Source organism: Hemitrygon akajei, chromosome 12, assembly GCF_048418815.1.
Source record: "Hemitrygon akajei chromosome 12, sHemAka1.3, whole genome shotgun sequence".
NCBI lineage: Eukaryota > Metazoa > Chordata > Chondrichthyes > Myliobatiformes > Dasyatidae > Hemitrygon > Hemitrygon akajei.
In genome coordinates, this window is record NC_133135.1 from 115,543,323 (window position 1) to 115,557,002 (window position 13,680).

The 13,680-nt window shown below is 45.9% G+C and overlaps 1 protein-coding gene across 3 annotated transcripts in view; it reads left to right on the top strand.

Moving 5' to 3' along the window:
- Window positions 1-13,680, top strand: part of LOC140737405 (transcription factor RelB-like) — an 87,235-nt gene that overhangs the window by 24,582 nt on the left and 48,973 nt on the right. Inside the window, exon 2 of one of the 3 annotated variants that reach the window (XM_073063894.1) lies at window positions 13,352-13,422. The exons of the other annotated variants lie outside the window; for them this stretch is intronic. The gene's annotated coding sequence lies outside the window, so the exon portion shown is untranslated. The remainder of the gene's footprint in view (window positions 1-13,351; window positions 13,423-13,680) is intronic. 3 annotated transcript variants of the gene reach the window in all.

Genomic DNA, 13,680 nt, shown 5'->3' on the forward strand with positions numbered 1-13,680 from the left:
TCCAGGTCATTTATAAAAATCACGAAGAGTAGGGGTCCCAGAACAAATCCCTGAGGCACTCCACTAGTCACCGTCCTCCATGCAGAATATGACCCCTCTACAACCACTCTTTGCCTTCTGTGGGCAAGCCAGTTCTGGATCCACAAAGCAATGTCCCCTTGGATCCCATGCCTCCTTACTTTCTCAATAAGCCTTGCATGGGGTACCTTATTAAATGCCTTGCTGAAATCCGTATACACTACATCTACGACTCTACCTTCATCATTGTGTTTAGTCACATCCTCAAAAACTTCAATCAGGCTTGTAAGGCATGACATTCCTTTGACAAAGCCATGCTGACTATTCCTAATCATATTATGCCTCTCCAAATGTTCATAAATCCTGCCTCTCAGGATCTTCTCCATCAACTTACCAAACACTGAAGTAAGACTCACTGGCCTATAATTTCCTGGGCTATCTCTTTCTTGAATAATGGAACAACATCCGCAACCCTCCAATCCTCCAGAACCTCTCCCATCCTCATTGATGATGCAAAGATCATTGCCAGAGGCTCAGCAATCTCCTCCCTCACCTCCCACAGTAGCCTGGGGTACATCCCGTCCCGTCCTGGTGACTTATCCAACTTGATGCTTTCAGAAAGCTCCAGCACATCCTCTTCCTTAATATCTACATAGTCAAGCTTTTCAGTCCACTGCAAGTCATCCCTACAATCACCAAGATCCTTCTCCGTAGTGAATACTGAAGCAAAGTATTCATTAAGTATCTTTGCTATTTCCTCTGGTTCCATACACTTTTCCACTGTCACACTTGATTGGTCCTTTTCTCTCACGTCTTATCCTCTTGCTCTTCACGTACTTGTACAATGCCTTGGGGTTTTCCTTAATCCTGCCCGCCAAGGGCTTCTCATGGCCCCTTCTGGCTCTCCTAATTTCTTTCTTAAGCTCCTTCCTGCTAGCCTTATAATTTAACAGATCTTTATCATTACCTACCGTAGATTCCGGATTTTAAGCCGCTACTTTTTTCCCACATTTTGAACAGCTTTGAACTTTGCGGCCTTTAATACGGAGCGGCTAATACATGATTTTTTTCATGCCGCCTCGTAAACATTTTGCCTCATAACAGTAGACCAATAAAATTGATGAGTAGTTCACAGAGGTCCAATGAAATTGTACGATAAATCAAGCGCACTTTCACAATTAAATTATTGTAAATCAGTCATTTGTACTCACCCTCATCAACATGGAAGACACTCGAAGCATTGTGCTGCCTTATGGCAGTTATTTAGTTTATAATATTTTCGCTTAGTAATTCATTTTCTAGTTAAAGTTAGAAGAGTTTTAACTATATTTGTTTTCTGTACTACATCGCGGGATGCTATGACGTCACACCTGGTTTCGCGGTGTCTTGTGGGAAAAATGCCGTTTGCGATAAACGGGACGGCGGAGCAAAAACGCTGCTTTTAAGTTAAAGGCGATCAATAACTTTTCCTGGTAGGCTGCAGTATATATATTTTTTACCAGTCGTTAGGAGATATTGGAATGTTGTTCAGTAAAGAAGTATACGCAACGTATATTTAAAAGTAGCCGCGTTACGGGCACGGTTCGAAAAAAAGCATTTGCAATATGTATTTGTTTTTGTTACCATATGGATTTAATTAAAAGTTAAAAAATCCTCACGTGTAATATCTTTCTGTGTAAATATCTCATATTACAACGTGGGACACCTGCGGCCGAAAATCCGGTGCGGCCTAAAATCTGGTGCGGCCTTTACAATTAAAAAATTGATTTTATTTCTAAAATTAGAGCCAGCGGCTTTTAATCAGGTGCGCTCTGTAGTCCGGAATCTACGGTAGTTTTTTTGAACCTTTCGTAAGCTCTTCTTTTCTTCTTGACCAGATTTACAACAGCCTTTGTACACCATGGTTCCTGTATCCTACCTTCCTTTCTCTGTCTCATTGGAATGAACCTATGTAGAACTCCACGCAAATATCCCCTGAACATTTGCCACATTTCTTCCATACATTTCTCTGAGAACATCTGTTCCCAATTTCTGCTCCCAAGCTCCTGCCTGATAGCCTCATATTTCCCCTTACTCCAATTACACGCTTTCCTAACTTGTCTGTTCCTATCCCTCTCCAACGCTGTGGTAAAGGAGAAAGGACTGTGATCACTGTCTCCAAAATGCTCTCCCACCAAGAGATCTGACACCTGACCAGGTTCATTTCCCAATACCAGATCAAGTACAGTCTCTCCCCTTGTAGGCTTATCTACATATTGTGTCAAGAAACTTTCCTGAACACACCTAACAAACCACACTCCATCTAAACCCCTCGCTCTAGGGACATTCTAATCAATATCTGGGAAATTAAAATCTCCCTCCATGACAATCCTGTCATTACTACACCTTTCCAGAATCTGTCTCCCTATCTGCTGCTCGATGTCCCTGTTACTATGGTGTGGTCAATAAAAGCACCCAGTAGCGTTATTGACCCCTTCCTGTTCCTAACTTTCACCCACAGAGATTCAGTAGACAATCCCTCCATGTACCACGCCCCCACCTCTTTTGCCTCTCTCCCTGTCCTTTCTGAAACATCCAGAGGTTAGAGGCGATTTGAGTCGCACGTTATTGGGAGCATTTACTAGGTAGTGGGAGCTTGTCCCCGTTACCACCCCCGGCTATAACAACCTTAAAGAATCATGTAGAATACATCAGAATACACAGTGAAATGTGTCATTTGTGTCAACAACCAACACAGTCCAAGGGTGTGCTGGGGGCGACCTGTGAGTGTCCGGCACCAACAAAGTATGCCCACAACTTACTAAACGTAATCTGTATGTCTTTGAAATGTGGGAGGAAACCATAGCACTTGGAGGAAACCACGTGGTCACGGTGAGAATGTACAAAACTCAATACAGACCAAGGTGGGGATTGAACCCAAGTCGCTGGCGCTGTAAGGTGCTACGCTACTGCGCCACCCCAAGTCTGTGTTGTTAGTTCTCTATCTACAGATCCTTGCCTGATTTCATCCCCCTCTGGACCTCTCCCCAGCCCACTGATAACACAGGTAGCTGGAGGGGCGCAAGTTCTGGAATCCCTTCGTGTTGCAGGCTGCACTTCATTAGGAGTTTGAGGAGATTTGGTATGTCACCAAAGACGCTTGCAAATGTTGACAGATATACTGTGGAGAGTGTTCTAGCTGGCTGCTTCACCGTCTAGTGAGGGAAGGGGAAGTGGGGGAGGCATTGCTCAGGATCACAAAAAGCTGCAGAAAGTTTAAAACTCTGTCAGCTCCATCATGCGCACTAGCCTCCCCAGCATCCAAGACGCCTTCAAGGAGCGATGCCTCAGAAAAGTGGCATCCATCATGAAGGACCCCTGTCACCCAGGACAGGCCCTTATCTCACTACCTTCAGGGAGGACGTACAGGAGCTTGAAGGCACACATTCAACGGTTCAGGAACAACTCCTTTCCCTCTGTCATCTGATTTCTGAGTGGATATTGAACTCATGAATAATTATTATTTTTGCACTACTAATTTAACTTAATATATTTACTGTAATTTATAGTTTCATTATTATATATCGTATTGTACTGCTGCTGCAAAGAACAAATTTCATGACACATGCCTGACTCTGATTGTGAGGGCGGGAGAGTAAATGTTTGAAGGTTCTGACTGGGACTGGGGATGCGGAAGCAGCTTTGTGGAGTACTGTACTGTGAACAGTCCTGGGCACAACTTGCTGTAGGAAGGATGCCATTGCACTTGTGAATCCAAGAGAAGACGAGGCTGGCAAATATCAGTCATGATATCATTAAATGGCAGGACAATCCTTGAGTCAAATGGCCTTCTAGTTCCAAGTGTCCTATGTTAATGCTTGGTCTGCCTTTTAAGTGAATCCTGGTCAAATTTATTCATCGGTTTTTCCAGTATAGTCCATGTCCTTGGAGTTATATTTTTGTTTTTAATACCCAAGGTGGTACAGTAACATCATGGTTAGGTCATAATTGCTTTATAGTGCACAAATCTCCAGTCGGGGGTTCAGTTCCTGCCACTCCCTTTAAGGAGTTTGTACGTTCTCCCCATCACCTTGTGTGTCTTCCAGGTGCTCCGGTTCCTCCCACGCTTCTGAGATGTAGAAATTAGTAAGTTGTGGGCATGCCAGGAGCATGGCGACACTTGTGGGCTGCCCACAGCACATCCTCGCTAATTTGATTCGATGCAAGCGAGGCATTCACTGTATGTGTTAATGTACATGTGACAAATCGAGCTGACCTTTCCTCTGAAATCCAGAGCCAGGAGCTTCTCAATGTTGATTGCAAGTCCTGGGCAAGGCTTAACCAACGTGCTTTGTGGATTGGACCGTGATGTTCATGTGTGTTTCTGGTTACTTTTTTAAAATTGCCATTTTGTGTGATTTTGATTGAGGTGGTCTGGGTCTGCGGCCTGCGGTCAACGAACGAGACGGCACTAAATTGAACTGAGCATTCCTAGACTGTTTCAAGGACTATGCAGTTTGATGATTAATATTGTGTTCTCGCTGGGTTTTTTGCCATTTGTACGATTTATTCTTTTATTTGTCCATGTTTTCATTTGAACGGGTTCCATGGTGATTCTTTGTTTCGTGGCTGTCTGTGGGAAGACGGATCTCAGGCTTGTATACGTACTTTGAACCTTTTCACCTCACCTTTCTTGCCTAAAATGGCTGCAATGTGGTGTTAAGTTGAGCAACAGGCTGATGTGTTCAATAACCATACTCTCTCACCACGTGGCCTCTAGGATCCCACAATTCTCCCCTCCCCATTCTGTCAACTCTCCAAGGGTGCACATCGATCTTCTAGCTCAGAAGGTTAACCTCCCTGAAGTCTGATGCATGGCAAGGATGATAGAGGAGGGAACAGTGGCACAGTGGGTAGAGCCGTTGCCTCAAATGGGTCGAGTTCCAGGTTCAATCCTCACCCAGGGGCCGTCTGGCACGACACTTCAGTTGGTGACATTGACAAGAAACCTCCTCGTTGATGAGGCAGGCCCCCCACCCCCCCAAAAAGCACATATCTTCAAGGCTGCACTGGGAATATCGAAGCACCAGACTGCACGGCGAGGCGTGGAATATCGAAACACCAGGCAGTATCGGGAATATCGAAACACCAGGCAGCACCGGGAATATCAAAACACCAGACTGCACGGCGAGGCGTGGAATATCGAAACACCAGGCACCCGTAAAGAACCATAGTTTGAGCTGCAACTGTAGATTACAGTCTCAGACAGGACCACAGCCACCTTGAAAAGAAAGGAAATATGTGAGTAAAGAAAACCTCTGACACCGTCTTTCTTTATATATCCCCAAAGGCATGCAGGCTGGTGGGTTAACGGGTTACCCCAGCGTGTGCGTGAGGGGTAGAATCTGTTGGGAGATGATGAATATGGGATGTGGAGGGTTGTAGCATAACACTACTAGAGCACCAGCGACCTGGGTTCATTTCCCACCAAGTCTGTACGTTCCCCACCGTGACCATCCTGGTTTCCTCCCATATTCCAAAGCTGTACAGATTAGTAAGTCACACAGTGTAATTGTGTTTGTTTCCATGCTGTATCTCTCTCTGACTGAGATTTATTGTAATATTTGAACATTTGCGTACAACTTTCAAAAGAGAAGTTTCTGGCTGTATCTCCATATTTCTCGATGTGGAATGAGAAGGTGGCGGGAGTGTTGGGTTAGTTGAATGAAAAGTAGGAATAAATCTGTTGGGGGGAATGGTCTCTGACCTTGAGAACTTCCAGCAAAACCCCGAGCACCAAGATGTCGGGAATGCTGTTTGACGAGCCCAGCCACTGAAACGGGGAGGTAGGAAGGCACGTGACCGAGCTGCTGGGAAGAGCGCCAAGCTCTCCAGGCAACCCCCGGAACGTTCAGTGTGTTGATCATTTCCTGAATCAAGCCGAGGCTCTTGTGCCCCGTTTGTTCTTCCTCCGGGAGGGTGGGGCTGGTTACACCAATGCCAGGCACAGGAGTCAAAGTTCAAAGTAAATTTAAAGGTTCAAAGGTCCAATTTAATGTCAGCAAATGTATACAATATACATCCTGAAATGGTTTTTCTTTGATATATGTATTTTGATAAATTTATTATCATAGTACATATGTCACCATATAAAGCCCTGAGATTCATTTTCCTGTGGGCATTCTCAATAAATCCATAATGGAGTGATAACCATAAGAGAATGAATGGTTAATAACACCGAGAAATTTAAAGTCACTGACCCTCTCCACCTCTGAGGTCTGGCTCACAGACCGCTGGTCTCTTCCTCCTGAAGTCAATAATCACCTCTTTGGTCTTGCTGACACTGAGTGAGAGGTTGTTGTCATGACATCGATCAGCCAGATTTTCAGTCTCCCTCCTCCATGCTGATTCATCACCAACTTTGATTTGGCCCACAGCAGTGGTTTCAGCAGCAAACCTGAATGTGGCACTGGATCTGTGCTTAGCCATACAGTCACAAGTGTGAGCTGAGTGTAGCAGGGCCTGAGCGCACAGCCGCGTGCTGATGGGGATTATAGATCCAGTCACATGTTTTTGCCGATCCAGACTGACTGTGGTCTGCAAGTGAGGAAGTCGAGGATTCAATTGCACAAGGAAGTATTTATTGATTAGTTTTGGAAGGATGATGCCAAGCTGTTGTCAGTGAAGAGCTTCCTGATCTTTGCTGTCCAGATGTCCGGGGGTTGAGTGAAGAGCCGGTGAAACAGCATCTGCTGTGGACCTGCTGTTCTGGCAGCGGCTCCGAGTCACTACTCGGACAGGAGTTGATGTGTTTCATCACCAGCCTCTCAATGCACTCGGTCGCTGTGGATGCAAGGGGTACTGGATGATGGTCAGTGAGACAGGTCACCACACTCTTCTTGTAATTGAAAGCAGCTGGGTGCCTCAGTCTGCGGAAGCGAGAGGTTAACAATTTCAGTGAGCACTCCAGCACAGGTCTTTAGTACTTGGCCAGATGCTTTTCATGGGTTCACCTTCCGGAAGGCTGCTCACACGTCAGCTTCAGACTGAAATCACAGGATCATCAGTGGCTGTGGGAGTTCATATTGGTTTAACAGTCAAAGTGAGCATAGAAGGCATTCAGTTCATCTGGAACTGGAGTCTTGTCTTTGCAATGTCACTTGATTTAACTTTATAAGAAATGATAGTATTCAAGCCCTGCCACAACTGTCGAGCATCCTTCATTGATTCAAGTTTAGTCCTTGTCTGGTTGGCTGGCAGTGACTAGTGGTGTCGGTGTTGGGACTGCTTCTTTCAATGCTGTACATCAATGATTTAGATGATGGAATAGATGGCTTTGTTGCCAAGTTTCAGATGATAGGAAGATTGGTGGAGGGACAGGTAGTGCTGAGGGAACTGGTAGGATGCAGAAGGACTTCAACAGATTGGGAGAATGGGCAAGAAAATGGCAAATGAAATACAGTGAAATAAAATGGCAGATGGAGTTTAATGCTGATAAGTGTGAGGTGCTACATTTTGGTAGGAATAATCCAAATAGGACATACATGGTAAATGGTAGGGCATTGAAGAATGCAGTAGAACAGAGTGATCTAGGAATAATGGTGCATAGTTCCCTGAAGGTGGGATCTCATGTGGATAGGGTGGTGAAGAAAGCTTTTGGTATGCTGGCCTTTATAAATCAGAGCATTGAGTATTGGAGTTGGGATGTAATGTTAAAATTGTACAAGACATTGGTAAGGCCGAATTTGGAGTATTGTGTACAGTTCTGGTCACCAAATTATAGGGAAGATATCAACAAAATAGAGAGAGTACAGAGAAGATTTACTAGAATGTTACCTGGGTTTCAGCACCTAAGTTACAGGGAAAGGTTGAACAAGTTAAGTCTTTATTCTTTGGAGCGTAGAAGGTTGAGGGGGGACTTGATAGAGGTATTTAAAATTATGAGGGGGATAGATCGAGTTGACGTGGATAGGTTTTTTCCACTGAGAGTAGGGGAGATTCAAACAAGAGTCCATGAGTTGAGAGTTAGGGGGCAAAAGTTTAAGGGTAACACGAGGGGGAATTTCTTTACTCAGAGAGTGGTAGCTGTGTGGAATGAGCTTCCAGTAGAAGTGGTAGAGGCAGGTTTGATTTTGTCATTTAAAAAAAAAAAATTGGATAGGTATATGGACAGGAAAAGAATGGAGGGTCATGGGCTGAGTGCAGGTAGGTGGGAGTAAGCGTTCTGCACGGACTAGAAGGGCCAAGATGGCCTGTTTCCGTGCTGTAATTGTTATATGGTTATAATGTTGGAAAATGCATGGTCATGCACTTTGGTAGTAGAAATAAATGTGCAGACTATTTTCTAAATGGGAAGAAAATCCAAAAATCTGAGCTGCAAAGGGACTTGGGAGGTTTTATGCAGAACATCCTGAAGGTTAACTTGCCGGTTGAGTTGGTGGTGAGGAAGGCAAATGTCATGTTAGCATTCATTTCAAGAGGTCTAGAGTACAAGAGAAGGGATGTGATGCTGAGGCTTTATAAGGCACTGGTGAGGCCTCACCTTGAGTATTGTGAGCAGTTTTGGGCTCCTCATCTAAGAAAAGATGTGCTGGCATTGGAGAGGGTTCATGAGGATGATTCCGGGAATGAAAGGGATATCATATGAGGATCATTTGATGGCTCTGAATATGTACTCACTGGAATTTAGGAGGCTGAGGGGAATCTCACTGAAACTTTTTGAATGTTGAAAGATCTAGACAGAGTAGATGTGGAAAGGATGTTTTCCATGGCGGGGTAGTCTAGGATGAGGGAGCACAGCCTCAGGATAGAGGGGTGTCCATTTAAAACAGAGATGCGGAGAAATTTCTGTAGCCAGAGGGTAGTGAATTTGTTGAATTTGTTACTTCAGGCAGCTGTGCAGGCCAGGTCGTTGGGTGTATTTAAGGCAGAGCTTGATAGGTTCTTGATTGGACATGGCATCAAAGGTTACGGGGAGAAGGCCAGGGAGTGGGGCTGAGGACAAAAAAATGGATCAGCCATGATTGAATGGTGGAACAGACTCGATGGGCCAAACTTCTGGAATTGCCACTTTCTGGAGATCGGACCTGGACCTCTTGTAACTTGGTCGCAGACATGAGACCCAAGAGCACAGTTAGACCATTGAGCTCATTGAGTCTTGTCCACCATTTCATCATGTCTGATTTATTTTCCCTCTCAAGCCCCATTCTTTTGCCTTCTCCCCATAACCTGTGATGCACTTACTAATCAAGAACCTATCAACCTCTGATTGAAATATACCCCGTCACTTGGCCTCCACAGCCATTCTGTGGCCATAAGTTTCATCCCTGGCTAAAGAAATTACTCCTAATCTGTTCTAAAGGGACATCCTCCTACTCCCTCAAGTACTAGATTCCACCACCTTCCCCCCCCCCCCCCCCCCCCCCCCCACCCGCCGGCCCTCACTGGTGGAAACATCTTCTCCACATCAATTCCATTTATCCCTTTCAATATCTGATAGGTTTCAATGAGATGCCCCTCATTCCGCAAGTGAGTACAGGTCCAGAGCCAGCAATTGTTCCTGATACGCTAACCACTTCATTCCTGAGATCATTCTCATGGACCTCGTCAGTACCCTTTCCAATGCCAAATGTTTAAAACCAAAAGTCCAAAGTTTAAACCATTCCTCACAGTACCAGGTCACGCTGCCTGGCCAGGATGGTTGTATTTTGCGGGATGCTGCTGTGCACTTCTTGACGACTTTTAGCTGATAGGCCTTTTTGCCCAGGCAAAATGAGGTTTCCATTCATTGCCCACTCAGTCATATCGTTGGGGAGGAGGCCTTTCAGCCCACAGGGTCAGTGCTAGCCTATTTGCACCAATCCTGTTTTAATCTCCCCATGCCCTGGAATCTGCAACAGCCGTGGTGCCAGTGGGGAAGCACTTCTAACCACTGTACCACTTGGGAGGGCAATCTTTGCTCTGAACTCATCCCGAACCATGCTGTTCAGTCTCCTGATCACCTCAACAACACTGAACGGTCCCGTCCCTGACTGACGTTCCTTCCACTTGCGAATTCTTTGGAATTATGTAATGGGGAGAAGCCTGCCGCTCCTGCTCAGCGTACTTCCCACTGCTTCCCTTTTCTGTGAATTCTGCCCTGTCACCTAGCCTAGCTCAACCACCAGGAAGGAAATGTCACTCGAAGGGAGGGTGGGGAGGAAACCGGGGAATTATCGGTAGTAATTTCGGGCAGTCATTGTGTTGAAGGAGGAACGAGAGGGGGCGGGCCAGTGCGGTGGAAACTGACCCCTGGCTGACGTCGTCCATGGACTCTGCAATTCCTTCCCTGGTTTCACTTCCTGTTGTAGACGTAGTTTAAAATACGGACTGCATCCTGGCCGGATCAGTCTCCGCTGGCCTGCTCATGGGATGGTCTAGTACGACTGGCAGGCTTCTCCACTGACGAGCCAACGTGCTCACTTGGACCTGCTTGAGGCCCTCGTACAGCCGTTTTGGGTGAGTTTCTTTTTGGTTGGCTTGAGTGGTTCTCTAATCTTGGTAATCCGTTTGCAAACATTTCATCACTACATCAGCGAGCTGATCACTTGTAGTGTGTCCTCTGAATGCTGGGCCTTTATATACACTTATCAATCAGCTGATTGGTTGTTATTCCCAAAACTCAGTTGTGGGGGTCTTGTTGCTGATTGGTTGCGTGGTGAACTCTGTGAGTTGGCTGGAATTTTGCCCGCATTGGCTTATAAATGGGATCGAAGTTTACATGTCTGTTTATAGAACCGTTTGCAGAAAACTGTACTTCGTGCATGCCATGTGCTTTCTATTTAAAACTCTGGATGCTGACATCCTCAGATGAGGAAGCATTCATTGTTTCAGGTGTGATGGTGGAACAGAAGACAGGTTATAAACACAAGAGATTCTGCAGATGCCGGAGACCCAGAATAGCACACTCAAAATACTGAAGGAAATCTGCAGGCCAGGCAGCATCCATGAAGGGGAGTAACCGGTCAACATTTTTAGCTGAGTGTTTTCGGAGGTGTACTGGCATCTGCACTGGACTTTGGGTTTGAATCCAGCTGGCTGCTCGTGTGCTCTCCGTCTGTGCAGAGTTGAGTGGCGAGCTAGACACTCTACCTCGAAAATCAGACAAATGCTAAAGAGATGGTAAGCTTGCTGCCTGATGTGCCAAACGAAGAGCAGGGAGGAACTTTGGGCCAAAACCCTTCATCAGAATGTGACCTATAATGTTCACACTGTTCTGCTTTTTATCCTCCGGCCGCTGCCTGACCCATTGAGTGTTACCAGCATTTTCTGCTTTGGCTTAGTCAAGTTTGTCCATCAACAGTTCATCTGCTGGAGCTTTTGATGACTCTGGCCTGTACTCAGCGGGATGAGCGGGGGATCTGACTGCATTCAGAAAGGCCTGGATAGAGAGGATGTCTTCATTAATAGAAGAGTCCAGAATCTGAGGGCACAACCTCAGAAAAGAGGTGAATCTGTGGAACTAAGGCAGAGTCAATGGAGATGGATGGAAAACACCCACAGTGCTGGAGGAACCTCAGTGGAAATGCACAGACCGTCGCAGTTCTGTGACGAGGCCCTTCATCAGGACTGGAAAGGAAGGGGGAAGACGCCAGAATAAAACATAGAAATCTACAGCACATTACAGGCCCTTTGGCCCACAATGTTGTGTTGACCATGTAACCTACTCTAGAAAATGCCTAGGATTTCCCCAGTGCATAGCTCTCTATGTACCTGTCTAAGAGTCTGTATTATATCCACTTCTACCACCTTCGCTGGCAGTGCTGTATGTGAAAACCTTACCTCTGACATCCCCCTGTACCTACTTCCAAGCACTTTAAAACTATACCCCCCCCCACCCCCGTGTCAGCCACTTCAACCCTGGGAAAAAGCCTCTGGCTATCTAAATGATCAATGCCTCTCATCAGCTTATACACCTCTATCAGGTCACCTCTCATCCTCCGTCACTCCAAGGAGAAAAGGCCGAGTTCGCTCAATCTATCCTCACAAGGCACACAGAATAAAAGGATGTGGGAGAGGGAAGGAGGGCAGCTGGAAGGTGATAGGTGAAGCCAAATGGGTGAGAAAGGTGAAGGGCTGGAGAGGAAAGAGTCTGATAGGAGTGCAGAGTGAACTATAGGAGAAAGGGAAGGAGGAGGGGACCCAGGGAGAGTTGATAGGCCCGTGAGAAGAGGTAAAAGGCCAGAGTGGGGAATAGAAGAAGAGGGGAGAGGAAGGGATTTTTTTCTTATTGGAAGGATAAATCGATACTCATGCCATTAGTTCAGAAGCTACCCAGATGGAATATAAGATGTTGCTCCTCCACCCTGAGGGTGGCCTCATCTTGGCCAAAGAGGAGGCCACGGAGCAACATGTCAGAACAGGAGTGGGAATTAAAATGTTTGGCTACTGGGAAATCCCACTTGTGGCGGATGGAGCGACGTGTTCGACGAAGCGGCCCCCCAGCTTACAACGGTGTAGAGGAGGCTGCTTCGGGAGCACCAGAGACAGTAGACGACCCCAGGGGAGTTGAGTGTTTGACTTGTTAGAGCTGCGTAGGACAATAAGACGGATTGATGGAGTGGACAGCCAATGTTTTCCCAGGGCAGAAATGGCTAACATGAGGGGGGACAGTTCTAAGGTGATTGAGAGGGGGGATGTCAGAGGTAGTTTTCTTTTGCACAACGAGATGAGTGTGGAGCAGGGGGGTGGTAGAGATGGATACATTGGGGATGTTTAAGAGACAGATGATAGAAAATGGAGGGGCTATGAGGGAGGGAAGAGTTGGTTGAAAGGTCAGGACAACATGGTGGATTGAAGGGCGTTCTGTTCTAAGTTCTGTCACATGGGGTCGAAGCTTGTAAATGCCTGCAAGAAAATAAATCTGAATGTAGTGTGTAGTAATATATACTTTCACCTGTGTGACTTGTTCTTTATTTCATCGTCTGATGGTCTCAATGTTGGGGGGGGGGGGGGTCCTTTAAACGAGTTCTGTGGTGTTCCTTTGTTTTGAGGCTATCTGCAAAACAAAACAAATTTTAAAGCTGTACATACTTTGAACTTGAAAAATATCAGTCATGAGTGAATTGAGCCAAATGGCCAAATTCTTCTCCTGTATCTTGTGGTCTAATAGGATCTCAGCAGGTCGGGCAGCCTCTGTGGAGGCAAACAAGTGGTCAGTATTTCACCTCAAGACCCTGCATCAGGGTTCGAGCAGAGAACCAGAGACTTTGGCCATCTCTCTGTCTCCATAGATGCTGCTCAACCCACTGAATTCCTTGGGGTTTTTCTCCCTCTACATTACAACACCTACCATGTCTTGTGACTTAATTTGCAGGTTGAATCTCTGGTGAGGAAGTTAAATGCGATGTTAGCATTCATTTCAAGAGGACTCGAATATAAAAGCAAGTATGTAATGTTGAGGCTTTATAAAGCACTGGTGAGGCCTCACTTGGAGTATTGTGAGCAGGTCTGGGCCCCTTATCTTAGAAAGGATGTGCTGAAACTGGAGAGGGTTCAGAGGAGGTTCACGAAAATGATTCCAGGATTGAATAACTTGTTATTTGAAGAGTGTTTGATGGCTCTGAGCCTGTGCTCATTAGAATTCAGAAGAATGAGGAGTGATCTAATTGAAACCTATCAAAAGTTGAAAGGGCTTGATAGAGT